General features: G+C 46.3%; 1 long non-coding RNA gene across 1 annotated transcript in view; it reads left to right on the plus strand.

Moving 5' to 3' along the window:
- LOC137533929 (uncharacterized) overlaps positions 1 to 25,488 on the plus strand; it is a 241,362-nt gene extending 215,874 nt beyond the window's left edge. The window contains exon 3 of the long non-coding RNA XR_011024251.1: positions 25,408 to 25,488. This is a non-coding gene — a long non-coding RNA (uncharacterized lncRNA). The remainder of the gene's footprint in view (positions 1 to 25,407) is intronic.
- The last annotated feature ends 1,819 nt before the right edge of the window (positions 25,489 to 27,307 follow it).

A 27,307-nucleotide genomic window follows, 5' to 3' on the forward strand; every position in this document is an offset into this window, starting at 1 on the left:
CGGTACCGCTCTGGTTGCAGTATCTTCATTGCCTTGGAGTCATTGTACACAGATCGGTTTTTAGCATTGACCTTCAGGTATGCAGGCAGCTATCCTTCAATTGCAGCTGACCAGGTAATAGGATTTTATTTGTATCTGATGACATGTCAATATGATTTTAGGATGGATGTTCATGGAGAAGCTCCTGCAAATCCCCGGGAGAGGTACTGAGTGACTGAATGTCACTCTTTTCTTTTCTCACGTGGGTGTTATTTGATATATTTTAATGCCACAGGGGTTTAATGGTTTTAAAAGAAAAAAGAGTGCTATCTCCCCTTAGATTTGTCGGATTTTTTAGTGGAGCATATCTTTTTTCTATGTCTCCACAGTCCGCATGAGGGAGAGAGTGGACAAGAGGTGTCTAAACGTCACCAGTCCTTAAGAGGGGCGCAATCTCGGTCATCCTCAAGACCTGGGAGAAATCGATCTTCTTATGATGCAAGCTCATCTAGAAGAAAGTCCCCTGAAAGGAGGGAAAAGTCCAAGAAGGATGATAAACGATCACAGGAAAGGCGTACATCCAGGAGGCGCTCTCCATCTAGGAGATATTCTCCATCCAAAAGACGCTCTCCATCTAGGAGACGTTCTCCCTCTAGGAGACGGTCTCCAGGAAGATACTACAGTAGAAGGAGCAGATCGCCTAGACAAAGATATGATTCTAGGAGAAGGTCCCCTAATAGGAGATACTCTCCAGACTTTGGCTACCATAGACATTACTCAAGGAGATCTCATAGCCCACATAGAAGGCAAAGATCCCCAATTCCAATACCTATGGAGGATCAAAGATACTCCCAGCCCGCTAAATCCCTGTGTTGGTCCTGTGCCCAGCCAGCTCTTCCTGACAAAATGGTGTGTGAGGCATGTTTTGCTGAGTTAGGAAGGGACAAAGATGCTGATAACCAGCAAGTAATGTCTCTAATCCAGCAGGCAGTTCAAGAAACTTTTGACAAGATGGCAGTATCTCAGCAGGTTACGTCTGTTCCTCAAGCTCAGACAGATGAGGCCGCTTCCACTTCAGGCCTACCTCCAGTAGGTTTTGACTTTGCTTTAATTCCAGCCTTTGTTTCAGCTATTAAGTCTGCAATTGGCTGGGAAGAGGATAAGGAAGCGGAACAAGAGCCGGATAAATATTACCCACATTTAAACAGACAGCCGAATAATTTCCCAATGATGAAAGTTATTAAAGACATATTTATTAAAGAGTGGAACAAGGTGGAACAAAAACCTTCCTTATCTAACAGGTTTATGAAACTTTACCCATTTAGTAATGAAGATGCAAAGGTAATGGATTGTGCACCGGTGGTGGACGCATCCATCATGAGGCTGGCGCGTCATGTTACTCTGCCGATGGACGATGCTGTGTCTTTTAGCAATCCATTAGATAGGAAGGTAGATACTGACCTTAAGAAGGCTTTTCTTGCGGCTGGGGCGGCATGTAAGCCAGCAGTAGCCTTAACCTCTTTGGCGAAGGCAATTAAGGTCTGGGTTGAAAATATTGAGATAGCCCTCAATTCTGGCACTGACAGGCAAGAAATTATAAAAGCCTTAGACGAATTGAAGCTGGCGGGTGACTTCGTAGGAGAAGCGGCTATCGATACCATAAGATCTTCAGCTAGAGCAATGTTGCTTAATGTAACAGCTAGGAGGGCACTATGGCTAAAACCTTGGTCTGCGGACCAATCTTCCAGAAACAATTGGTGCAAAATACCGTTTGACGGTGAGCACCTATTTGGTACAGAAATGGACGGGGCGATAGCCAAAGTAACCGGTGGAAAATCCGGATTATTGCCACAGGACAGGAAGTCAAAGACTTTTCGTCAGCAGCCAAATAGGAAGCAGTCTTCGGGGAGATACCAGCAGGCACGGTCCTATAAGCCCGGAAAACCATTTAACAGAAACTGGAGGGGTACTCAGTCGTCCTTTCTTAAGTCAGGGAAAAACAAGACTAACCCTGGAGCTAGCCAAGGCCCAAAGACATTCTGAAGGTGCGACCACCCAGACGAACCAGGTGGGAGCAAGACTGCGTTCTTTCCTGGATGTTTGGGTGGAGACGATAAAGGACGATTGGGTAGTGAAAACCTTAACGAAAGGTCACTCCTGGAAATTCAAGCATACTCCACCCAGAAAGAGGTTTGTAGAGACAAAGTTAGTGCGCAACCTTCAGAAGCGTCAGACATTGTTAGACTATGTGAACTTCTTGGTCAAAGCCAATGCAATAGTCAAAGTTCCACGAAAAGAAGAATTCAGGGGAATTTATTCTCCACTCTTCTTGGTTCCCAAAAATTCGGGAGGTTGGCGTCCAATACTAGACCTGAAGTTTCTCAACAAGTATATAAAGATTCGTCACTTCAAAATGGAATCCCTACAAACTATTATAAAGGTCGTAAGGAAGTTCGATTGGATGTCGACAATCGATCTCGCAGACGCTTACCTTCACATTCCAATACGTCAAAGTTTTCAAAAATACCTGAGGTTTTCAGTAAACAATCAGCACTGGCAGTTTCAAAGTCTGCCTTTCGGCCTGTCGACAGCCCCAAGAACTTTCACAAAAATACTGGTTCCAGTAATAGCATTCTTGAGGCAGAAGGGTATAAGAATATTCCATTATCTGGACGATATTCTTTTAGTCAACCAAGATCGTTCCCTTCTTCTCCAGCACCAGCAAACATTATTGTCACAACTTCAGTCGTTAGGTTGGATTGTAAATCTACAGAAAAGTCAGTTGTCACCCTCTCAAGATCTAATATTTCTGGGAGCAAGGTTCATAACCAGTCAAAACAAAGTCTGCCTTCCAACTCAGAAGGTGATATCAATCCGAGAGAAGATCAGATCAGTACTATCTCAGAGATGCCTGTCAGCGAGGAGATGCCTCAGTCTTCTGGGAACTCTCTCATCCACAATTCCCATGGTGAAATGGGCACACTGGAACCTAAGAGAATTTCAAATCTTCTTTCTAAGCAAATGGAACAAGAAGTTCATGTCCCAGAAGATGGTGTTACCATTAAAGGTCAGAAACTCGTTGATCTGGTGGACTCAGGAAGCTCACTTGACGAATGGCTACCAACTCTTACAGGACAGTCCAGTCATAGTGACTACAGACGCCAGTCTAGTCGGATGGGGAGCCCATTGCGAAGGTATGCAAGTACAGAACAGATGGAAGACGATGCAGTCTGGAGTTCCCTCGAACATAATAGAACTGAGGGCGGCATACTTAGCTTTAAAGGCTTTTCAGCATCTGATCATAGGGAAACATGTGCTTCTTCAAATAGACAACACGACGGCAGTAGCCTACATCAGGAGGCAGGGGGGAACAAGAAGCCAGTCTTTGTTTCAGGAAGTAAGCCATATAATGACTTGGGCGCAGAAAAATTTGTCGACTCTCACGGCAGTATATCTGCCGGGACCCCAGAATTGTCTGGCAGATCATCTCAGCAGGCAATTCGTGAATCCTCACGAATGGGAATTGAACAGTCAAGTATTCCAGTTGATCGTGCAGAAGTGGGGCCTTCCTCAGATAGACATGTTTGCCTCTCCAGAGAACAGGAAGTTACCACTCTACTTCTCCCGTTATCACAATCCAACATCAACAGGAGTGGACTGTCTGACATTACCTTGGGATTTCAGCCTGGGATACGCATTTCCTCCATTCCCTTTAATAATGAGGTTTCTTCAGAGGCTGACCTTAGAGTCAACCATGATCATCCTTATTGTTCCAAACTGGCCCAGGAGACCATGGTTTCCAATGTTAATGGAGATGAGTGTGGAACAACCAATCAAGCTGCCTCAGATTCCGGATCTTCTGACACAGGGAGAGCAATTGTACCCCAATGTCAGCAGCCTCAATTTGACGGCCTGGAGGTTGAGAGGCGGAAGTACTTAACTTTAGGTTGTTCAGAAGAAGTGACGGCTACTTTGCTGCTGGCCAGAAAAAAATCAACAAATGCCACATACCATAGGATATGGGATAGATTTGCTAACTTTGCAGCAGCTAATAGCTTCGACATCTTAACACCGAGAGTGCAAGATATCCTGGGTTTCCTTCAATCCGGTGTGGATAAAAACCTGAGCTTGTCAGCAATCAAAGTGCAAATTTCGGCTCTCTCTGCATTGACTAGTATAAGATGGGCCCTGAATCCTATGGTCATTCAATTTGTACAAGCTGTTCACAAACTAAGGCCTCCAAGGAAGCCTTTCTTCCCCCAGTGGGATCTTTGTGTAATTTTGGAAGTTCTATCAAATCCACCCTTTCATCCAGTAGAATCAGCATCTTTATGGAATACTACCCTGAAAACAGTGTTCTTGGTTGCTATTTCATCAGCAAAGAGAGTATCTGATTTGCAAGCCCTTGGGTGCACGGAAAATCTGCTTCAATTTTTCCCAGATAGGGTAGTCATTAGACCAGTGGTTCAGCATATACCCAAAGTGTCTTCATCGTTTCATATTAATCAAGAACTTACCTTGCAAACATTTCGTTTAGGCCAGGAAGATCATCCATTAGATGTAGGAAGGAGCATTAAGACCTATTTGGACATTACTCAGTCATTCAGAAATTCTGATCATCTATTCGTAAATATTCAAGGGGCTAGGAAAGGTGAAGCCGTAACAGCTAGAACAATAGCGAGTTGGCTGGTTAAGATAATTCAAATGAGTTACAAGGCTAAAGGATTGCAAGTGCCTAGAGAAATACATGCACATTCCACAAGAGGGATGGCAGCCTCTTGGGCATCTTTCGCAAAAGTCTCAGTTGAAACAATTTGTAGAGCAGCCAGCTGGTCCTCCTCTCATACTTTTCTGAAACATTACCATGTTAACCCTGCATGTCTTACCTCTCTGAATTTTGGTGAAGCTGTATTATCTGCAGTGGATAAATAAATTATGTTTATGCATTTTCCCTCCCTCTTTTGTTTGATTTTGTATATCCCATCTGTATGCCGCCATCTCTATCCAGGAAACCGGAAAATTGTATACTTACCTTCGGTAATTTTCCTTTCCTGGATTAGAAGATGGCGGCATACGAATCCCACCCTCTGGTCCATTCGAGGACTGATTTTCAAGAGAATGGCTGGAGGGGGCGGGTTCTTTGAATTTATTATGTGTGCTGTCCTATCGGGGTCAGGGGGCGTGGCCTAACCCATCTGTATGCCGCCATCTTCTAATCCAGGAAAGGAAAATTACCGAAGGTAAGTATACAATTTTCCGGTATACTAGATAGCAATGGCTGACACTCCAGCAGTGTCCATCAGGAACTGAGCAAGGAAGGGAAATGACCAGCCAAGCATTGTGGGAAAGACATAGTACTTATAGTACACGCCTCCAATGAATGTGGCCAGGCAATTTGCATGACAACGTATGCAAATTCCTCTGCAAGCACAAGCTGCAAAACTGACAGAAACTCTTCTTTCCAGAGTCCTGCAGCATGCAAACTTACACAATGGTCAAAGGGCTGCCTGTCTGCACAGGCAGCTGAGCAAATCATCACAGTACCCCCCCCCTCCAGGGTCGAATTCCAGACGACCCCCAAAACTGCTATTAGCAACAGACTCAAACTGAAGACTCATGAAGGTCGGGGCAGCCCGACAAGGTCCAATTCCAGAGTCAGTCCACCCGAAACCGACCTCATCGGAAACAGAAGCCACCGAAACATGCCCATCAGTACTACCAGTCTCAGTATAACACCCATCAGGACTGTGAATGCCAGAGAAGAAGCCATCGACACCCTCCAGACAATACCCACCACCTTCCACGGAGCATCCGAAAATACCAAACCTGCCACAATACCTGTTCGAAGTGTCCCTTACAACACAAAAGCCACCGTTGATCTTATCCAGTGTACCAAGCAAAATTTCTCCCGGAATCTCCCAGAACCTTTTGAAGCTCCACAGAGATCCCAAGAGGGCAGAACAATCACCAGGCTCACATGGAGAATTACCAAGAACCCCCATGGAACCAATGACAATTCCGGATTCAGAATTACTAGGACACCCATCAAGATCAAGACTTTCAGGGACCACTTCTGGGCATGCAAGCAGGCAGGCCATATCAGAGCATGTCTCCACCGAGGAAGCATCTGAGTATGCTGGTAACCGAGACACACTTGGGCTTTCTGGGTCACAGAGCACACTGGGGTACACCAGCACAGGAGAACCCTCAGGACATGTCGGGGAACTGCCAACCTCAGAGTCCAGCACGACAAGACCAAAACCAGTACCGGACAGAGAATCATCATGAGTGGAGGTCACAGGCACTGGACTTCCAAAAGAAGACTCGGATACAAATTCAGAAATTTCTGTGACAATAATATCATCTTTGACTACATATGAGTGAAGCTCCATCAGAGCTGAAAAGGTAGCCAGCAAGGCAGCAATGCCTACGGAAGAGGGTAACCCCTCAGAAGAACTTGGGGGGCAGGAGACATCTCCTACAAGTTCTGCACCCTTTGGGAGGAACTCGGAGACCTCCAGAACATCCAACAAGACCTCAGGAGCATAATTTTTCAAGTTTTCTAAAAAGGATTCTGAACTATCCATGTTACAGGGCAAAACTGGAACTTTATTTTGTGGACAGGGCAGATGTCCCAGGAATGGTTCCACCATAACCTGTGACTGGATCTCATCATCATGGGGGGAATGTACAGGTATATTTACTGGAACACACACTGACTCCCTAACTTCATTCTCACTGTACCCAGAATTCTGTGTGGCAGTCAAACTAGCTTGTAACTCCAAAACTGCAGAAAAACAAGTAAAAATAGCAGCAATACCTAGACGAGCCTCTATGGGCAGGGCAGGAGATATTGTACAAGGCAATGTTGACTCATCCAGAGTACAGGGTGGAGAGTCAAAACTTCCCTCAGAGCAAGAAAGGGACTCACAAATGTCAGTGTGATTGGACATCATATTGTTATTCATGGTACAGGGCAGGTTCAGAGAAAGCGTCTCTGAATAAGGCAAAGAGGGTTCAGCATCAGATTCGCAAAACCGAAGCGCTGTCTCACTCTTAGATTCGGCTAACAATGTCGAATCCGAGGAATCAGAACGCAAAACCTGCGAATCAAAATTCACTTTAGGTTGTGAAACTGACGCTTCTATAGCGCAAACCTCCGCGATCTGCGGAGCAGACTGCAAGGCATCTAGGACCGAAACGCTGGAGCAACTGTCCCCAGGCAACGGGCCCTTACAGGTGTGAACAGGGTGAGACAGAGACTCATCTGCAGAAGAAATAGTGACATCAACAGGACAAGCTTTATTAGGCATATTAATTTTACTTTTGACGCTGCACAGTCGAGAAACTTTCCCCATAGCAGGGTCACAGATGGAAGATCTCAAAGATCTGTTTCTAAATGACAAAGGATCCCACACATCCTTGAGGAAACCGGCAGACTCATGCCGATCACAATCTGCAGGAACATCCGAGAAACAGGCATCAGATCGCACAGATTCAAACTGCACACTGTCAGGAGCGAATCCTTCAGGATTCGCACAGGAATCAACCACAGCGGCACACTCATTCATTTCAGATTGCACAAAGTCAAGACTCACATGCTTTACCCCAGAAAGGCAGGAACAATCATCCGACAACGATGTCTCTTTATTGGAATCAATTGGTTGGTGTGTGTGCAACTCATCCAAAATCGTTTGCCATACATAGATCACCAGATCCACATCATCCTTGTCACATTCATCGGAATCAATCAGAAGGTACATAGAGTCAAGACAAGCATTCAAGACATCTTCGCTTTTTGCGATGTAAAAATCGCAAAAGGCTTTCCAATCAAAATCGAATTCCTCCAGCAAGGCCCCAACATCCCAGGAAGCAAATGGGGGTTCAAACAGGCCAGTATCCAAATAATCTCCATAGGGGTGGAGTTCAGGAACAAGAACAGATTTTTTAACTGCTTTAATGTAGTGTGCGATCCTACCTATAGCAGGATCCACATAAGCTTTGGATTGGGGCAGAAAACCTGGAAACTGATCAGCAGATGCATTATAAACATCATTATCATACTGCATGGTTTTGCCCATTTCAGACTTGACAGAAATAACCTCTCTATCTGTGGTTGCCATGGGCAACGGATCTTTCCGCTGGGAAGCCTTCCTAGATCTTTTACGTTTAGACTTAGAGGCTTTGGATGGCTGCTTTATGGATGAAAGAGTAGATGGAACAGCTGATTGAGCTGCTGACAACAACTCATTAAGGGGGTATGGTAATTGAGGTAATCTCAGCCAATTGTGAATTAAAAAGGCCAAGAATTCCAGGTGTCTTTGACTCAGGGTGGTATGATCTAACACATCATAACCCCACATTGACATTTCGCCCCCCAACAGAATGTAGACCATTTGGGGGGCCCAGGTAGACACTGGGGTGCATTGGAATTCAGGGTTCGCTAACAGTTTCGTACACTCAGACAAAAATTCGTCTGCTGATTCAGGTTCAAGTTTTTTAAATCTCTTAAAGGTACAAGAGCCATATTCGACAAAATCGTACAAATCGGAAATTCCGTCTACACTGGGGTTTTGGGTTGGGCTGGTCATTCTGTCACGATTGTGGAACTTTCCCCGTGATCAGCGCACAACGCGTGCGCTGACACGGCGGAGATCCTCCACAAGCGTATAATTTGCAGGAACCCAGCAAAAGGTGCTATGCACCTGTAGAGGGAAATTCCTGTCGGCAGATGGCGCTGGGGAGTGCAGAGGAACCAATCCTCTGTACCTCCACAAGTGCCAGACAGGAATTGTACGAAGCGCAGAACGCAATCGCAAGAGAGGCGATTGCGAATGAGATTGAGCAAAAGGGATAGGTTGTATGTGTGTGCGCCAATCCAGTCGCCACTCCGCGACCGCGCACACACAACAGCAGATACGAAATAGGAACGCGATCGCGAGAGGTGCGATCGCGAGACGTGACACAAGGCAGAACAGAATAGAATACGAGGGTAGCAAAGGCACAGCAAATACAATAAGGAGATACGGAAAATAACAACCGCTAGCTAACCGCGAACACCGCACTCATTCGCAACAGTGCACGCGGTTATGCGCGATCTCCACGTGATAAGCACAATAGAGACAAGCACGCCTAACTAACCATAAACAGACAAACATGAAACAGGGGACGCGAGCGCTTGCTTAACGGTTACTTCACCGAGCCTGTAGCAAGCGCAGTGGACAAGACAGACACACGAAAAACAAGAACTAGGCAGGAAGGATCCACCGCTCTTCCGCCAGAGCAAGTGTGATCCAAGCAGGAACACAGATCAGAAAGATCCACAGCCGCTAACGCTAGCGGCTAGTGCGATCTCAGCAAGACAGAACGATTCGCTATCAACCGCCATTGGTGACAGCGCAATCGCGACCGACAAGACAGAACAGAAGGATCCCCAGCGCTCGCACAAAGTAGCTAGCGCGATCCCAGGAAACAGAACAGAAGGATCCCCAGCGCTAGCACAAAGTAGCTAGCGCGATCCCAGGAAACAGAACAGAAGAGATAGCTGGCAGCAACCGCTGCACCAGCTATACTCCAAGAACATAGATCAGAACCATTTCCTGTCAACCACCATAGGGACAGGACAATGGCAAACAGGCAAGACAAGACAGAACAGGCAATACAGATAATACAACCTGACTGGGCTAGAAGGGGAGCCTAAAGCAACCCCCAGGAATTAACTATACTAGATAGCAATGGCTGACACTCCAGCAGTGTCCATCAGGAACTGAGCAAGGAAGGGAAATGACCAGCCAAGCATTGTGGGAAAGACATAGTACTTTTAGTACACGCCTCCAATGAATGTGGCCAGGCAATTTGCATGACAACGTATGCAAATTCCTCTGCAAGCACAAGCTGCAAAACTGACAGAAACTCTTCTTTCCAGAGTCCTGCAGCATGCAAACTTACACAATGGTCAAAGGGCTGCCTGTCTGCACAGGCAGCTGAGCAAATCATCACAACTGGATGGTGGGATTGATGTGGATGTACAGCACTGGATGGTGTGATTGATCTGGATGTACAGCACTGGAGGGTTTGATTGATGTGGATGTACAGCACTGGAGGGTGTGATTGATGTGGATGTACAGCACTGAAGGGTGTGATTGATGTGGCTGTACAGCACTGGAGGGTGTGATTGATGTGGATGTACAGCACTGGATGGTGGGATTGATGTGGATGTACAGCACTGGAGGGTGTGATTGATGTGGATGTACAGCACTGGAGGGTGTGATAGATGTGGATTTACGCAAATGGATGGTGTGATTGATGTGGATGTACAGCACTGGAGGGTGTGATTGATGTTGATGCACAGCACTGGATGGTATGACTGATGTGGATGTAAAGCACTGGAGGGTGTGATTGATGTGGATGTACAGCACTAGATGGTGTGATTAATGTGGATGTACAGGACTGGACAGTGTGATAGATGTGGATGCACAGCACTGGATGGTGTGATAGATGTGGATGTACAGCACTGGAGGGTGTGACTGATGTGGATGTACAGCACTGGAGGGTGTGATTGATGCGGATGTACAGCACTGGATGGCATGACTGATGTGGATGTACAGCACTGGAGGGTGTGATTGAGGTGGATGTACAGCACTGGAGGGTGTGATTGAGGTGGATGTACAGCACTGGAGGGTGTGATTGATGTGGATGTACAGCACTGCATGGTATGACTGATGTGGATGTACAGCACTGGATGGTATGACTTATGTGGATGTACAGCACTGGAGGGTATGATTGATGTGGATGTACAGCACTGGATGGTGTGATTGATGTGGATGTACAGCACTGGATAGTGTGATAGATGTGGATGTACAGCACTGGAGGGTGTGATTGATGTGGATGCACAGCACTGGATGGTGTGATAGATGTGGATGTACAGTACAGCACTGGATGGTGTGATTGATGTGGATGTACAGCACTGGAGGGTGTGATTGATGTGGATGTACAGCACTGCATGGTATGACTGATGTGGATGTACAGCACTGGAGGGTGTGATTGATTTGGATGTACAGCACTGGAGGGTGTGATTGATGTGGATGTACAGCACTGGAGGGTGTGATTGATGTGGATGTACAGCACTGGATGGTATGACTGATTTGGATGTACAGCACTGGATGGTATGACTGATGTGGATGTACAGCACTGGATGGTATGACTGATGTGGATGTACAGCACTGGATGGTGGGATTGATGTGGATGTACAGCACTGGATGGTGTGATTGATGTGGATGTACAGCACTGGATGGTGTGATTGATGTGGATGCACAGCACTGGATGGTGTGATTGATGTGGATGTACAGCACTGGAGGGTGTGATTGATGTGGATGTGCAGCACTGCATGGTATGACTGATGTGGATGTACAGCACTGGATGGTGTGATTGATGTCGATGTACAGCACTGGAGGATGTGATTGATGTGGATGTACAGCACTGCATGGTATGACTGATGTGGATGTACAGCACTGGAGGGTGTGATTGGTGTGGATGTACAGCACTGGATGGTGTGATTGATGTAGATGTACAGCACTGGATGGTGTGATTGAGGTGGATGTACAGCACTGGAGGGTGTGGTTGATGTGGATGTACAGCACTGCATGGTATGACTGATGTGGATGTACAGCACTGGATGGTATGACTGAAGTGGATGTACAGCACTGGAGGGTGTGATTGATGTGGATGTACAGCACTGGATGGTGGGATTGATGTGGATGTACAGCACTGGATGGTGTGATTGATCTGGATGTACAGCACTGGAGGGTGTGATTGATGTGGATGTACAGCACTGGAGGGTGTGATTGATGTGGATGTACAGCACTGGAGGGTGTGATTGATGTGGATGTACAGCACTGGATGGTGTGATTGATGTGGATGTACAGCACTGGAGGGTGTGATTGATGTGGATGTACAGCACTGGAGGGTGTGATTGATGTGGATGTACAGCACTGGATGGTATGACTGATGTGGGTGTACAGCACTGGAGGGTGTGATTGATGTGGATGTACAGCACTGGATGGTATGACTGATGTGGATGTATAGCACTGGATGGTATGACTGATGTGGATGTACAGCACTGGAGGGTGTGATTGATGTGGATGTACAGCACTGGATGGTGGGATTGATGTGGATGTACAGCACTGGATGGTATGACTGATGTGGATGTACAGCACTGGAGGGTGTGATTGATGTGGATGTACAGCACTGGACGGTGTGATTGATGTGGATGTACAGCACTGGAGGGTGTGATTGATGTGGATGTACAGCACTGGATGGTGGGATTGATGTGGATGTACAGCACTGGATGGTGTGATTGATGTGGATGTACAGCACTGGAGGGTGTGATTGATGTGGATGTACAGCACTGGAGGGTGTGATTGATGTGGATGTACAGCACTGGAGGGTGTGATTGATGTGGATGTACAGCACTGGAGGGTGTGATTGATGTGGATTTACAGCACTGGATGGTGTGATTGATGTGGATGTACAGCACTGGAGGGTGTGATTGATGTGGATGTGCAGCACTGGATTGTGTGATTGATGTGGATGTACAGCACTGGATGGTATGACTGATGTGGGTGTACAGCACTGGAGGGTGTGATTGATGTGGATGTACAGCACTGGATGGTATGACTGATGTGGATGTATAGCACTGGATGGTATGACTGATGTGGATGTACAGCACTGGAGGGTGTGATTGATGTGGATGTACAGCACTGGATGGTGTGATTGATGTGGATGTACAGCACTGGATGGTATGACTGATGTGGATGTACAGCACTGGATGGTGTGATTGATGTGGATGTACAGCACTGGATGGTATGACTGATGTGGATGTACAGCACTGGAGGGTGTGATTGATGTGGATGTACAGCACTGGACGGTGTGATTGATGTGGATGTACAGCACTGGAGGGTGTGATTGATGTGGATGTACAGCACTGGATGGTGGGATTGATGTGGATATATAACATTAGATCAGGATATGAATACAATTTAACCCATTGTGGTAACGTTTTAGTTTTTTTTTTTGTTCATTACAATGGTTTTTAATGTGCCTGCGATTTTGTTCTTTCATTTTTTTTACCCTTTCTACATAGGCATCGGGTCATAACATAGGTATCGGGTCATAACATAGGTATGGGGTCATACCTATTCACTCACTGTGCTCACTGGCTCCTACCGCTCTCAATATACATTACCCACTTGCCATGATTCAGCGATTGGTGGGGTGTTAGGCCCCGTTCACACTGCACGCGTTTCCAGACGCGTTTTGGAAACACGTGCAGGAGGCAGCCACGCGCGACATCAGACAGTGCATAGAGTGCACTGTCTGATGTTCACACTGCATGTGTTCCGGACCTGTGCGGTCCGGGAACGCATGCTGCATGCATTTTTTTGTAAAAACGCCTGGCTGTCCCATTCAATTTTCAGTGATGGGATCAGCCACGCAACGCATACAAACGCGGATGGCGTGCGTTTGCATGCGTTGTGTTCCGCACGCATGGCCATCCGCGTTTGTGATGTGAACGGGGCCTTAGTGAAGAGGAATGCCATTATTTTAAACTGAAAACTTTTAGGTATTTATGTAATATTTCTTTGACGTTGCAGTTTAAAAATACAATATCTCCTGACAGAATTCATGTTTAAAAAGTACCATCTCCAGCTGTTTGTGTATAATGATGACAGCAATTTACTACAGCAGTAATACATCTGGCTCTATATGTGCTCCCACTTCCAGTCTGTAGGGAGGTTTATTAAAAATACATTTTTCCCCGATTGCAAGTTGCCACGGCTTACTGAGGCAATAATAATCCAATCCCTATATGTCCTTCCCCTCCCAGTCTGTAGCTGCAATTACTGAAAACAAAACAGAACTACCCTGACAAGTATCAGGAAAAGATGAAAAAACAAACAGGAATTGTACACGTTATGACATGGTGCGCTTGCTACTTCTGTGGAACTGTTGCTTTCTGCACAAGGCCCACGCATGCATTATACTGAGTACTGTCCAAGCTTGAAAGAAGTTTATGGAATAAGAACAAACATCCTAACCATATTATTGACTCTATTATTTTCTTTTTTTATCATCTGCCAAAATTTCTCTCAGTTTGGCTTCAGAAATGGAAGACTCATGGGAAATAAGTGTTGAGCACAAACTGAAAGTATTATTTTTGGAAATAATATATGTTGGGAGGTATATCCAAAACCGTGTGCCAGACCATTAAAGCATTTGCGTGATGAGTTACCCTATTTTCCGGACCATAAAACGCACCTTTTCTCATCCAAATGTGGAGGGAAAAAGTCAGTGCATCTTATAGTCCGATTGTAACAATCCAGACCCCAACATGTCCCTCCCACCCGATGTCCGCTATGCCCACACCTCCATGAAGCTGAATGCTACCTCCAGTGTCCCCTCTCACAAACATGCTGAATATGAATATGAAAATGAAAAATAGTCAAAATCCAGGCAGACGTTGGTGCAGGCGGCAGGCTGAGAGTAGTCAAAATCCAGGCAAAAATCGGTAACAGTAAGGCAGAAGCACTTAGCTTGGAAGCAGTTGGGAACCAAATGGCTATATTGTTAACATCCTGTGTTTTCAAAAGGGGTTATATGCCATCTCTGCCGTGGCAGGCATGTGACACAGGGGGGAGATCAAATTACAATTTGTAATTAGAGACAAATGAGGAGGAATTAGACAGGCTAAATTCTCTATATACAGTACATGTAGGCAGCATTTCTCTGTTTACCTTCTGTCCTGAAGATCGGGTCCAGATGGGGGGATCAGACAGGGTAAACTCTCCAGACACATACAGGATGCATCCAGAGTGTTGGGTCTTGCGTCTCTCAACTTTCTCTTCACAATATACCACAGATTCTCTATGGGGTTCCGGTCAGGAGAGTTGGCAGGCCAATTGAGCACAGTAATACCATGGTCAGTAAACCATTTGCCAGTGGTTTTCACACTGTGAGCAGGTGCCAGGATCGTGCTGAAAAATGAAATCTTCATCTCCATAAAGCTTTTCAGCAGATGGAAGCATGAAGTGCTCCAAAATCTCCTGAAGGCTAGCTGCATTGACCCTGCCCTTGATAAAACATAGTGGACCAACACCAGCAGCTGACATGGCACCCCAGACCATCACTGACTGTGGGTACTTGACACTGGACTTCAGGCATTTTGGCTTTTCCCTCTCCCCAGTCATCCTCCAGACTCTGGCACCTTGATTTCCGAATGAAATGCAAAAGTTGCTTTCATCCGAAAAAAGTACTTTGGACCACTGAGCAACAGTCCAGTGCTGCTTCTCTGTAGCCCAGGTCAGGCGCTTTTGCCGCTGTTTCTGGTTCAAAAGTGGCTTGACCTGGGGAATGCGGCTCCTGTTGCCCATTTCAAGACTCAGTCCACTGCTTCCGCAGGTCCCCCAAGGTCTGGAATCGGTCCTTCTCCACAATCTTCCTCAGGGTCCGGTCACCTCTTCTCATTGTGCAGCGTTTTCTGCCACACTTTTTCCTTCCCACAGACTTCCCACTGAGGTGCCTTGATACAGCACTCTGGAAACAGCCTATTCATTCAGAAATTTATTTCTGTGTCTTATCCTCTTGCTTGAGGGTGTCAATGATGGCCTTCTGGCCAGCAGTCAGGTCGGCAGTCTTACCCATGATTGCGGTTTTGAGTAATGAATCTGTAAGGATCCGCTCAGCTGGCTGCACAGGCAGACAGCTGTTTGACCATTCCTCTGGTCTGTGGGCTGCAGGTCTCTGGAAGAGAGACCTGTCTTTCCTTTGCAAGTTTCTGGTCTGTTCTGCTGTTGAGGAATTTGCATACATTCGTTATGCAAATCCCCTACCTGCCTCCTGTGATGACTGGCACTATATAAGCCATGTTTTTACCAGAATGCTTTGCTGGTCATCCTTCAGGGTTTGTTGAAACACTCCTAGAGTGTCAGCCATGCTATATCTTGTCAAAGTTATCTTAGAGTAATTCCTGGGACTGCACTAGGCAGTTTCCCTAGTGCAGTTAGATTGTATATCTGTTTTGTCTGTCTGTTGCGATTGTCCTGTCCCAGCGGTGGTTGACAGGAAATCGTTCTGTTGTCTGGGTGCTAACCGGAGCAGCGGTTGCTACCGGTAGTCCCTTCTGTTTCTGTCTTGCCTGGATCGCACTATCCTTGTGCTAGCGCTGTGGATCCTTCTGTTCTGTCTTGCTTGGATCGCACTAGCCTCTAGCGGTAGTGGCAGTGGATCCTTCTGTTCTGTCTTGCCTGGATCGCACTAGCCTTGTGCTAGCGCTGTGAATCCTTCTGTTCTGTCTTGCTTGGATTGCACTATCCTCTAGCGGTAGTGGCAGTGGATCCTTCTGTTCTGTCTTGTCTGGATCGCACTAGCCTTGCGCTAGCGCTGTGGATCCTTCTGATCTATTTTCTTGTTCCTGAGCTTAGATTGCACTCGCTCTGACGGAAAGAGCAGTGGATCTTTCCTCTCGTATTCCTGTTTTCCGTTTGTCTGTCTTGTCTGATGAACGCTTGCTGTAGGCTCGGTTAGGTAACCGCTAAGCAAGCGCTCGCGTTCTTTGTTTCGTGTTTGTCTGTCGGTGGTTAGTTAGGCGTGCTTGTCTCTGTTGTGCTTAACACGCAGAGACCGCGCGTAAACGTGTTCGCTGTTGCGAATGAGTGCGGTGTTCGCGTTTAGTTAGCGTTTGTTATTTTCATTACTTCTCATTGTCGTGTGCTGTGCCTTTGCTACTCCCGTGCCCTGTCTTGCTTCAGCCTTGTGTCACCTCTGGCAGTTGCCTCTCTCGCGATTGCGTTCCTACTTTTGTTTCTGCTGATGTGTGTTCACCGTCGCAGGGTCGTGACTAGATTGGTGAACACACATTCATCCTGTACCTGTGCTCTTTCTCTTTAAGGGCTGTTCAGCCCCGCATTGTCTTGATCTGTACAATCCCCATCTGGCATCTGTGGCCGTGCAGCGGTTGTACTCGTCTGCACTCCACAGCGCTATCTGCCAGTGGGAATTGCCCTCTCCTGGTGCTTGCACCAAAGCTGGGTTCCCCCCTTCATACGCTTGTGGGGGGTTTTCGTTGTGTCAGTGCACATCTTGCAATCGTTCCGCAATCGTTACAGAACCAGGCTGGGAGTTTTTAAAAGCCTCAGGAATCTTTTGCAGGTGTTTAGAGTTAATTAGTTGATTCAGATGATTAGGTTAATAGCTTGTTTAGAGAACCTTTTCATGATATGCTAATTTTTTGAGATAGGAATTTTGGGTTTTCATGAGCTGTATGCCAAAATCATCAATATTAAAACAATAAAAGGCTTGAACTACTTCAGTTGTGTGTAATGAATCTAAAATATATAAAAGTCTAAATTTTATCAGTACATTACAGAAAATAATGAACTTTATCACAATATGATAATTTTTTGAGAATGACGTGTGTATATAAATGTGTATATATATATATATATATATATATATATATATATATATATGTATGTATGTATGTATATAATAAATAAATAAGTAAATAAATATATATATATATATATATATATATATATATATATATAAAAATATAAATATATATATATATATATATATATATTTTTTTTTTATATATAAATAAATAAATATATGTATGTATGTATGTATATAATAAATAAATAAATAAATAAGTAAATAAATAAATAAATAAGTAAATAAATAAATAAGTAAATAAAGAAAACTCTTTGAATGAGAAGGTGTGTCCAAACTTTTGGTCTGTACTGTATATGTATATATATATATATATATATATATATATATATATATATATATACAGTACAGACCAAAAGTTTGGACACACCTTCTCATTCAAAGAGTTTTCTTTATTTTCAGGACTATGAACATTGTAGATTCACGCTGAAGGCATCCAAACTATGAATTAACACATGTGGAAGTATAGTACATAACCAAAAAGTGTGAAACAACTGAAAATATGTCATTGTGAGGAAACGCGGAAAAGCCGCCTCTAGTGCTCAGAGTGAGGCGGCTGTTTCCGCGTCCAACATGGCGACACAACGCGGAGAAACCGCCACATGGGCAGTGCGGTGGAGTCCGCATTGGACGCGGCGGATTGTACGCATGGCACTGGCGCTGACATGATGGAGGGATGCGGCGAAGCCGCCGCTTGCTTGGAGAGCGGTGCGGCGGCCCCCGCGCCTGAATCAGCTGATACATTGCAAAACATGTCTGGTGTGGCTGGGACTGCTAGTCCACACAGGTTCAGAAGGACGCGCGCGCGCGCTGAGAGGCAGAGCTTATATGACAGCCAGAGAAGAGTCAGCTGACCAAGCTGGTCAGCTGACATTTTCACCACCATCCATTGGTCCAGCACTTAGGGGTGGCGCTGGAGAGCGCTAAGGTATATATACTGGGTGCTGGACATTTCTCTGGTGTCTGGCGTTGCGATCACTACGTGGTAGCACTCAGACCTTGTCTGTAGCTGTGTTCTAGCATAGTTTCCAAAGGTGTTGACGGCCAAGGATCTCACACCTTAGCGTTAGGAATTTGAACTGTATTATTTGTTATGATCTTCTGCCTGCCTGACTATTCCTTTGAACTCTGATTCTGTACCTTGCTATTTCTGATATCCTGTTGCCAAACTCTGCTCGTTCCTTGACTCTGTATTTGCCTCCTGATTCTGTACCCTGCTATTCTGATACTCCATTGCCAAACTCAGCCTGTTCATTGGATTCCGTTTCTGTCTCCTGAATCTGTACTTTATCTGTCTGTGTGGTTACGACCTGGCTTGCCCGACCTCAAGAACTAGCCTTACTGTCAGAGGCAGTTCCCAGATCTGTTAGTGACACCCTCTCTCTGGTGTCACTCACAATCTGTCCTTCCTACCTTCAGCCTAGCTCCTCCCCCCGGGAGAGTCTAGGTCTACGGAAGGAACATTCCTTTTGTGTAATCAAAGTATTACTGTTGCATTAACACTCACTCGTCTCTCAGGTGTCCAGAGGTTAGAATATATATCTGATTATCGGTGATATTGCAGATCACCAATAATCAGGTATATTCTGCATTTTCGGTGATACTGCAGTTCACCGGTAATCAGACCCTCTCTGTGTTACACCGATCGTTACAGAACGCCAGACCAAAATGCAAATGGACGCACACACTGACCGTCTGGGCGCACTTGCCACTTCGGTGGAAAACATCAACCAAGTGCTGGGTAGTCACAAGACTATGATTGACGTCTTGTCTGGTTCATTACTAACCCTCCAGACAGCAGTGAATGAGGTGCGATCCCCTCCTAGCTCTGACATGTGTTTACCTGTACCTGAGAAATTTTCTGGTCACAGATCGGACTTCCGCAACTTTAGAAATAGAGTGTTATCCTACTTTGAGTTGAAACCCCGATCTTCTGGAACTGAGGCCCAAAGGGTTATATTTATTAAGACTTTGTTATCTGGCGATTCTCAGATGTGGGCGTACAATTTGCCCACCGGAGACTTAGCCCTCACCTCTGTGGATGAATTTTTTAAAGCCATGGCAGTAATTTACGATGACCCAGACCTTGCTGCGACTTCTAAGCGGGAGCTCAAGCTCTTGCGTCAAGGCAAGGGTCCGGTCGAGGATTACGCAGCCGAATTTAGGAGGTGGTCAGTTTCAGCCAGGTGGGACACCTATGCCCTCTTAGATTGTTTCTTATCAGGGTTGTCAGATGAGGTCTCAGATCTCATGCTAAGTCTGCCTGAGCCAAAGACACTCGATGAGGCCATTTCATCAGCCATTCGAGTCGATCGCAGACTGCGCTATCAGAAACAGACCCGGGGTAGTAGTCATATAAGAATGGTGTCCTACGCTGTGCCTCCAGTAGCTCCACCTCCTCCTGTCTCGCCTCCACCCGAACCAATGCAGATTGGTCGGTCGAAACTATCCCAAGTGGAGCGGAGACGTAGGATGTCTGAGCAGCTGTGTCTTTACTGCGCAGAGGGGGGTCATAGAGTACGTAATTGCCCTAACAAGTCGGGAAACGCTACTGCCTAGGAGTTGTAGGGGGTAACACCCTAGGCGTACAACTTTTACCCCTAGAAGATAAACGGTTACTTCTTCCTTGTACTGTTACATAGGAAGATAAAACAGAGGTTTCTGAGGCTTTTGTTGATTCAGGCTCTGCAGCTAATTTTATGGATTTTGAATTTGCAAAGAAATTGGGTATTCCGCTCACCCCGGTAAAACCACCCATTCAGGTTACGGCAGTAGATGATTCCCCCTGCAAAGTAATCATCCGCTGTCTCAGACACCAGAGGTGGAAGTCACTATAGGGGTGTTACATAAAGAGAAATTGCAGTTTTTTGTGTTACACATGACCACCTCCACAGTCATCCTTGGCATGCCATGGTTGCACCTTCACTCCCCACAGATCAATTGGGCTACTGGTCAGTTAACTAGCTGGTCAAAACAGTGTTTCCAACAGTGTTTAGGGAGGGTGACACTGGGTCAGACTAGGATTCAGTTGGAAGGGGTACCAACACAATATTCCGATGTGTTCTGTCCCAAGGCTGCTGATAAGTTACCTCCACATCGCCCGTTTGATTGCCCCATCGCTCTCCGATCTGGTTGTATGCCCCCTAGGGGTCATCTCTACAATTTATCTGGGCCAGAGAAAGTGGCCATGCAGGAGTACATTCGTGAAAATTTAGCCAAGGGGTTCATTCACCCTTCCCGGTTGCCCGCTGGCGCAGGGTTCTTTTTTGTTAAGAAAAAAGACGGAGGCCTGCGGCCATGTATTGATTACCGGGGCCTGAATAAAATCACAGTGAAGAATCGCTACCCCTTGCCCCTGATAGATGACTTGTTCACACAGGTTACCGACACCAAGATCTTTTCAAAATTGGATTTACGGGGGCATACAACCTGGTACGGATTAGAAAGGGCGATGAATGGAAGACGGCTTTCAACACGCCCGACGGGCATTACGAGTACCTAGTAATGCCCTTCGGCCTGTGTAACGCCCCAGCCGTCTTCCAAGAACTAATTAATGAGGTATTCAGGGAGGTGTTGGGCAAATTCGTGTTGGTATATCTGGATGATATACTTATTTTCTCTAACAACCTCTCTGAGCACAGGACACACGTCAAATTTGTATTGGACAAATTAAGATTAAACTCGCTTTATGCTAAATTGGAGAAATGCATCTTCGAGGTAACATCTGTCACCTTTTTAGGGTACATAATTTCCACCTCGGGCCTGTCTATGGACCCTGCCAAAGTCTCGGCTGTGTTGGAATGGCCTCAACCTGTGGGCTTAAAATCTATTCAAAGATTTTTAGGCTTTGCCAATTACTATAGAAGGTTCATAAAGGGGTACTCCACTGTCATTGCACCCCTTACCAGCCTCACTAAAAAGGGGGCAGATACCACCCACTGGTCTCCAGAAGCCCTGCACGCTTTCTCCACTCTGAAAGATTTGTTTTGTTCCGCACCCATCCTGAGACATGTTGACACCGCCTATCCCTTCATTGTTGAGGTAGACGCCTCGGAGGTCGGGGTAGGGGCTGTGCTGTCTCAGCGGTCAGGGTTGCAGGGTAGATTGCACCCATGCGCCTATTTTTCTCGTAGGTTCTCTCCGGCAGAGAGAAACTACAAAAAAGGCCACAGAGAGCTCCTGGCCATCAAATTGGCCTTTGAAGAATGGCGTCATTGGTTGGAAGGAGCAGAACATACGATTACAGTTTACACTGATCACAAAAATTTGGAATACATCGAGGGGGCTAAGAGACTAAGCCCCCGTCAGGCTCGATGGTCATTGTTCTTCTCGAGGTTCAGATTTATAATTACGTACACTCCGGGTAGTAAAAACATCAAGGCAGATGCCCTGTCCAGATGCTTTGAGGCAGAAACAGCACAGCCCTCCGCCCCGGAGACCATTGTCCCCCAAAGACTGGTACTAGCAACCACTGAAACTTGGGGGGACTGGATAGAGACTTTAAGTCCCTTTCAGCACGGCATTCCGGAAAACATAGTATCAGATCGGGGAGTCCAATTTGTGTCGAGATTTTGGAGGGCATTTTGTCACCAAATGGGCATGGAACTGTCTTTTTCGTCAGGCTACCACCCACAGACCAATGGTCAGACGGAAAGAGTCAATCAATCATTGGAGCAGTTTTTGAGGTGTTACGTTGCAGAGGCGCAAAATGATTGGGTCAAGTTTTTGCCCTTCGCGGAATTTGCACACAATAATTTGAAAAGTTCTTCATCGGGATTTTGTCCATTTCAGATAGTGACCGGGAAGTTGCCTAAATTCTCCCCATTGCCAGTCACCTCCACTCCGTTTCCAGCTCTGGAGGCCTGGCAAAGGTCATTCAAAGACATGTGGGGGATCGTGGAAAACAATTTGGGGAAGGCATTTCAAAGTCAAAAAGGTCAAGCTGACAAAAGACGTTCTTTAGAGTGGAAGTTCCAACCAGTAGACTTAGTCTGGGTGTCCACACGTCACTTGACCTTGAAACAGCCTTCATCCAAGTTGGAGCCCAGGTTTGTGGGTCCATTTTCAGTAACTAGAAAGATCAACAATGTTACTTATGCCATTGATCTTCCTGCCAGTATGCGTGGCGTAAGATCCTTCCATGTGTCCCTGCTTAAGCCAGCAGTCCATGTGGGTCCCACTCCTCCTCCTCCTGTGATGATAGATGACCAACCTGAGTACGAAGTAGAGAAGATTTTAGACTCACGCATAGTTCAGAACTCAGTACAGTATCTGGTTCACTGGAAGGGATATGGTATTGAGGAGAGATCATGGCTACCTGAAGGTCGCATGCATGCTGACAAATTAAGAAAGGAGTTCCACGCGTTGCATCCTGAGAAGCCTGGTAGGAGCTGTCCGGAGTCCACTCCTCAGGGGGAGGGGGGTACTGTGAGGAAACGCGGAAAAGCCGCCTCTAGTGCTCAGAGTGAGGCGGCTGTTTCCGCGTCCAACATGGCGACACAACGCGGAGAAACCGCCGCATGCCGCATGGGCAGTGCGGTGGAGTCCGTATTGGACGCGGCGGATTGTACGCATGGCACTGGCGCTGACATGATGGAGGGATGCGGGGAAGCCGCCGCTTGCTTGGAGAGCGGTGCGGCGGCCCCCGCGCCTGAATCAGCTGATACATTGCAAAACATGTCTGGTGTGGCTGGGACTGCTAGTCCACAAAGGTTCAGAAGGACGCGCGCGCGCGCTGAGAGGCAGCTGACATTTTCACCACCATCCATTGGTCCAGCACTTAGGGGTGGCGCTAGAGAGCGCTAAGGTATATATACTGGGTGCTGGACATTTCTCTGGTGTCTGGCGTTGCGATCACTACGTGGTAGCACTCAGACCTTGTCTGTAGCTGTGTTCTAGCATAGTTTCTAAAGGTGTTGACGGCCAAGGAACTCACACCTTAGCGTTAGGAATTTGAACTGTATTATTTGTTATGATCTTCTGCCTGCCTGACTATTCCTTTGAACTCTGATTCTGTACCTTGCTATTTCTGATATCCTGTTGCCAAACTCTGCTCGTTCCTGGACTCTGTATTTGCCTCCTGATTCTGTACCCTGCTATTCTGATACTCCATTGCCAAACTCAGCCTGTTCATTGGATTCCGTTTCTGTCTCCTGAATCTGTACTTTATCTGTCTGTGTGGTTACGACCTGGCTTGCCCGACCTCGAGAACTAGCCTTACTGTCAGAGGCAGTTCCCAGATCTGTTAGTGACACCCTCTCTCTGGTGTCACTCACACTCTGTCCTTCCTACCTTCAGCCTAGCTCCTCCCCCCGGGAGAGTCTAGGCCTATGGAAGGAACATTCCTTTTGTGTACTCAAATTATTACTGTTGCATTAACACTCACTCGTCTCTCAGGTGTCCAGAGGTTAGAATATATATCTGATTATCGGTGATACTGCAGATCACCAATAATCGGGTATATTCTGCATTTTCGGTGATACTGCAGTTCACCGGTAATCAGACCCTCTCTGTGTTACACCGATCGTTACAGTCATATTCTAGGTTCTTCAAAGTAGCCACCTTTTGCTTTGAATACTGCTTTGCACACTCTTGGCATTCTCTTGATGAGCTTCAAGAGGTAGTCACCTGAAATGGTTTTCACTTCACAGATGTGCCCTGTCAGGTTTAATAAGTGAGATTTCTTGCCTTATAAATGGGGTTGGGACCATCAGTTGCGTTGTGGAGAAGTCAGGTGGATAACAGCTGATAGTCCTACTAAATAGACTGTTAGAATTTGTATTATGGTAAGAAAAAAGCAGCTAAGTAAAGAAAAACGATTGGCCATCATTACTTTGAGAAATGAAGGTCAGTCAGTCCGAAAAATTGGGAAAACTTTGAAAGTGTCCCCAAGTGCAGTTTCAAAAACCATCAAATGCTACAAAGAAACTGGCTCACATGCGGACCGCCCCAGGAAAGGAAGACCAAGAGTCACCTCTGCTGCGGAGGATAAATTCATCCAAGTCACCAGCCTCAGAAATCGCAGGTTAAGAGCAGCTCAAATTAGAGACCAGGTCAATACCACACAGAGTTCTAGCAGCAGACACATCTCTAGAACAACTGTTAAGAGGAGACTGTGTGAATCAGGCTTTCATGGTAGAATATTTGCTAGAAAACCACTGCTAAGGACAGGCAACAAGCAGAAGAGACTTGTTTGGGCTAAAGAACACAAGGAATGGACATTAGACCAGTGGAAATCTGTGCTTTGGTCTGATGAGTCCAAATTTGAGATCTTTGGTTCCAACCACCGTGTCTTTGTGCGATGCAGAAAAGGTGAACGCATGCACTCTACATGCCTGGTTCCCACCGTGAAGCATGGAAGAGGAGGTGTGATGGTGTGGGGGTGCTTTACTGGTGATACGGTTGGGGATTTATTCAAAATTGAAGGCATACTGAACCAGCATGGCTACCACAGCATCTTGCAGCGGCATGCTATTCCATCCGGTTTCCATCCGTCGCACACCGCCACTCAGCCATCCTGATTGGCCGCCGTGATCCCCCAAAAAAGAATGAATATCCTGGCGGCCGGGGGTAGAATCCTGGGTCCCGCTTACCAGCGCTGATCACGGAGGAGGGGAGGGGGGGTCAGATACTTACTTTGGTAGTGGGAAGCTTCTGGATCATCCAGAGGCTTTCCACGTCCTCCTCTTGACCACAATCCTGCAATGGTCAAGGGGAGGATCCACGCTACTGCACAAGTGCGATTTCTCAGGAGGACACAGTGTTGGAATGGCCTGGTGGAGGAAGATGAGGGAAGCATTTGGATTATCCATATGTAGCAAATGCTAGAGGCCAAATACTAGAGGCCTCTAATGGTCATATAAGGTATGTACCGTGGTGCCCCTAGTGTCTGCCCTTAATAGCATTGGTTACGTCACACAGGTGCCCCATGACTCTGGAGTGAAGAGACAAGAGGGAGCAGATGGCGTGGAGAGAAGACATGGGAAACATGCAGCTGACAGGTGAGTGTAAGAAGCTCTGGCTAAATTTTTCACAGCCTGGGGAGAGGGGACTTGGAGACCCACACAGCTTGTCAATAGATTTCATGCTGAAATCTATTGAAAATCTGTGTGTAGCGTGAGGAGGGATTCAATCAGATAGATCCCTCTCTGATCAGATAATGCTTTATGGCCACATCGACCAATGTAGGGCCACCATTAAAGTATAAACCAAGCCCCTCGGTTTTACCATAATGCTGGGAACACATGATGCAATTTCCCGTCCGATTGACAGGATTTTGCATTGTGTGTTCCCAACATTACAGGTAAAAATGGTTGACTCCGCTACAGATCAGTAAGATGTTTAGAATGGGAATGCAGGTGAAGAACAAGCCATAGGATGAATGGAACACAGAACACACATCAGAGGACAGTAAGTCACACATAGAAGGCAGTGAAAGGCCGAGACAGGAGGAGGTGAATGATAAGATGGGTTTAGCAAGGGGAACAGAATGGGGCAAACATCTGTAAGTGAATGTGAGGAAAAAGGGCATATGGAAGAAGGTTAATGGAAGAAGAGAATGACAGCATGGTGTATGGTTGGGGTTAAATGGGGTTGGTGGGAGAGGTTGAATTGGAATAAAATGAAGCAGGGGAGCACAAGAGTAAAAGGGATCAGAAGAAACAAGAAGTAAATAAGAAGAGGTCACCATACTAGTAGAAGACAGCGGTGGTGCATAGACGTTAAATACAAGAGAGGATTATGGGGAGCAGGTTGGAGGCAAACAGTTGGTGAGGTGATAGCCGGTGAAGACAGACTGATTACCAGTGGAATTACGTTGGTTGGAGGAAAGGTTAAAGTTCAACTATTAGCCATACTTTGCCAGGGAAAATAAACACATATTTAAGTAGATACTTGCTTGCTCTACTTGCATAACAGATGTATTGCACTGTCCATGTTTTGATTTCAGTGTATTTTATATAGTGAAATGGCCAGAATTCTGTCCATAGCAATCTTGAGTCCCACAGGCTTCAGCATCCGCCTCCCCCGCATTGCCCCTCGCATCGCTTCTCCTCCCCGCACTTTTATAGAGCTTAGCGGGGAGGAATAAAGGCAGTGGGTGCAGACCCATCTGCTCATGGTGGCACTGGAGTTCCCGTCTATACACTCTGCAAGACCGCCGACGGTATTGCAGAGTGTATAGACAGGAACTCCAGTGCGTGGAACCATATGGAGGTGAGTCTGTGGGCACTGCTTTTATCTCTCCCCATTTTGCTGAGTTATAGTGCGGGGAGGAGAGGAGATGCGAGGGGGGATGCAGGGCGAGAGGGGAAGTCTCAATGGCAAACATGGTGCTTCCTCCCAGGAATTATGCAAACTTCCTGGGAGGAAGCACCATGTTTGGCAATGAGACTTAAAGAGGAACTCCAGTGAAAATAATTTAATAAAAAAGTGCTTCGTTTTTACAATACTTAGGTTTAAATGATTTAGTCAGTGTTTGACCATTGTAAAACCTTTTCTCTCCCTGATTTACATTCTGACATTTATCACATGGTGACATTTTTACTGCTGGCAGGTGATGTCAGTGGAAGTAGCTGCTGCTTGCTTTTTTGGCAGTTGGAAACAGCTGTAAACTGTTATTTCCCAAAATGCAACAAGGTTCACAGACAGAAAACTGCCAGGACCATGGTCCTCACAGTCTCCTGTGGGAGGGGTTTCACCACAATATCAGCAATACAGAGCCCCCTGATGATCCGTTTGTGAAAAGGAATAGATTTCTCATGGGAAAGGGGGTATCAGCTACTGATTGGGATGAAGTTCAATTCTTGGTTACGGTTTCTCT

Source organism: Hyperolius riggenbachi, chromosome 10 (assembly GCF_040937935.1).
Source record: "Hyperolius riggenbachi isolate aHypRig1 chromosome 10, aHypRig1.pri, whole genome shotgun sequence".
Classification (NCBI taxonomy): Eukaryota; Metazoa; Chordata; class Amphibia; order Anura; family Hyperoliidae; genus Hyperolius; species Hyperolius riggenbachi.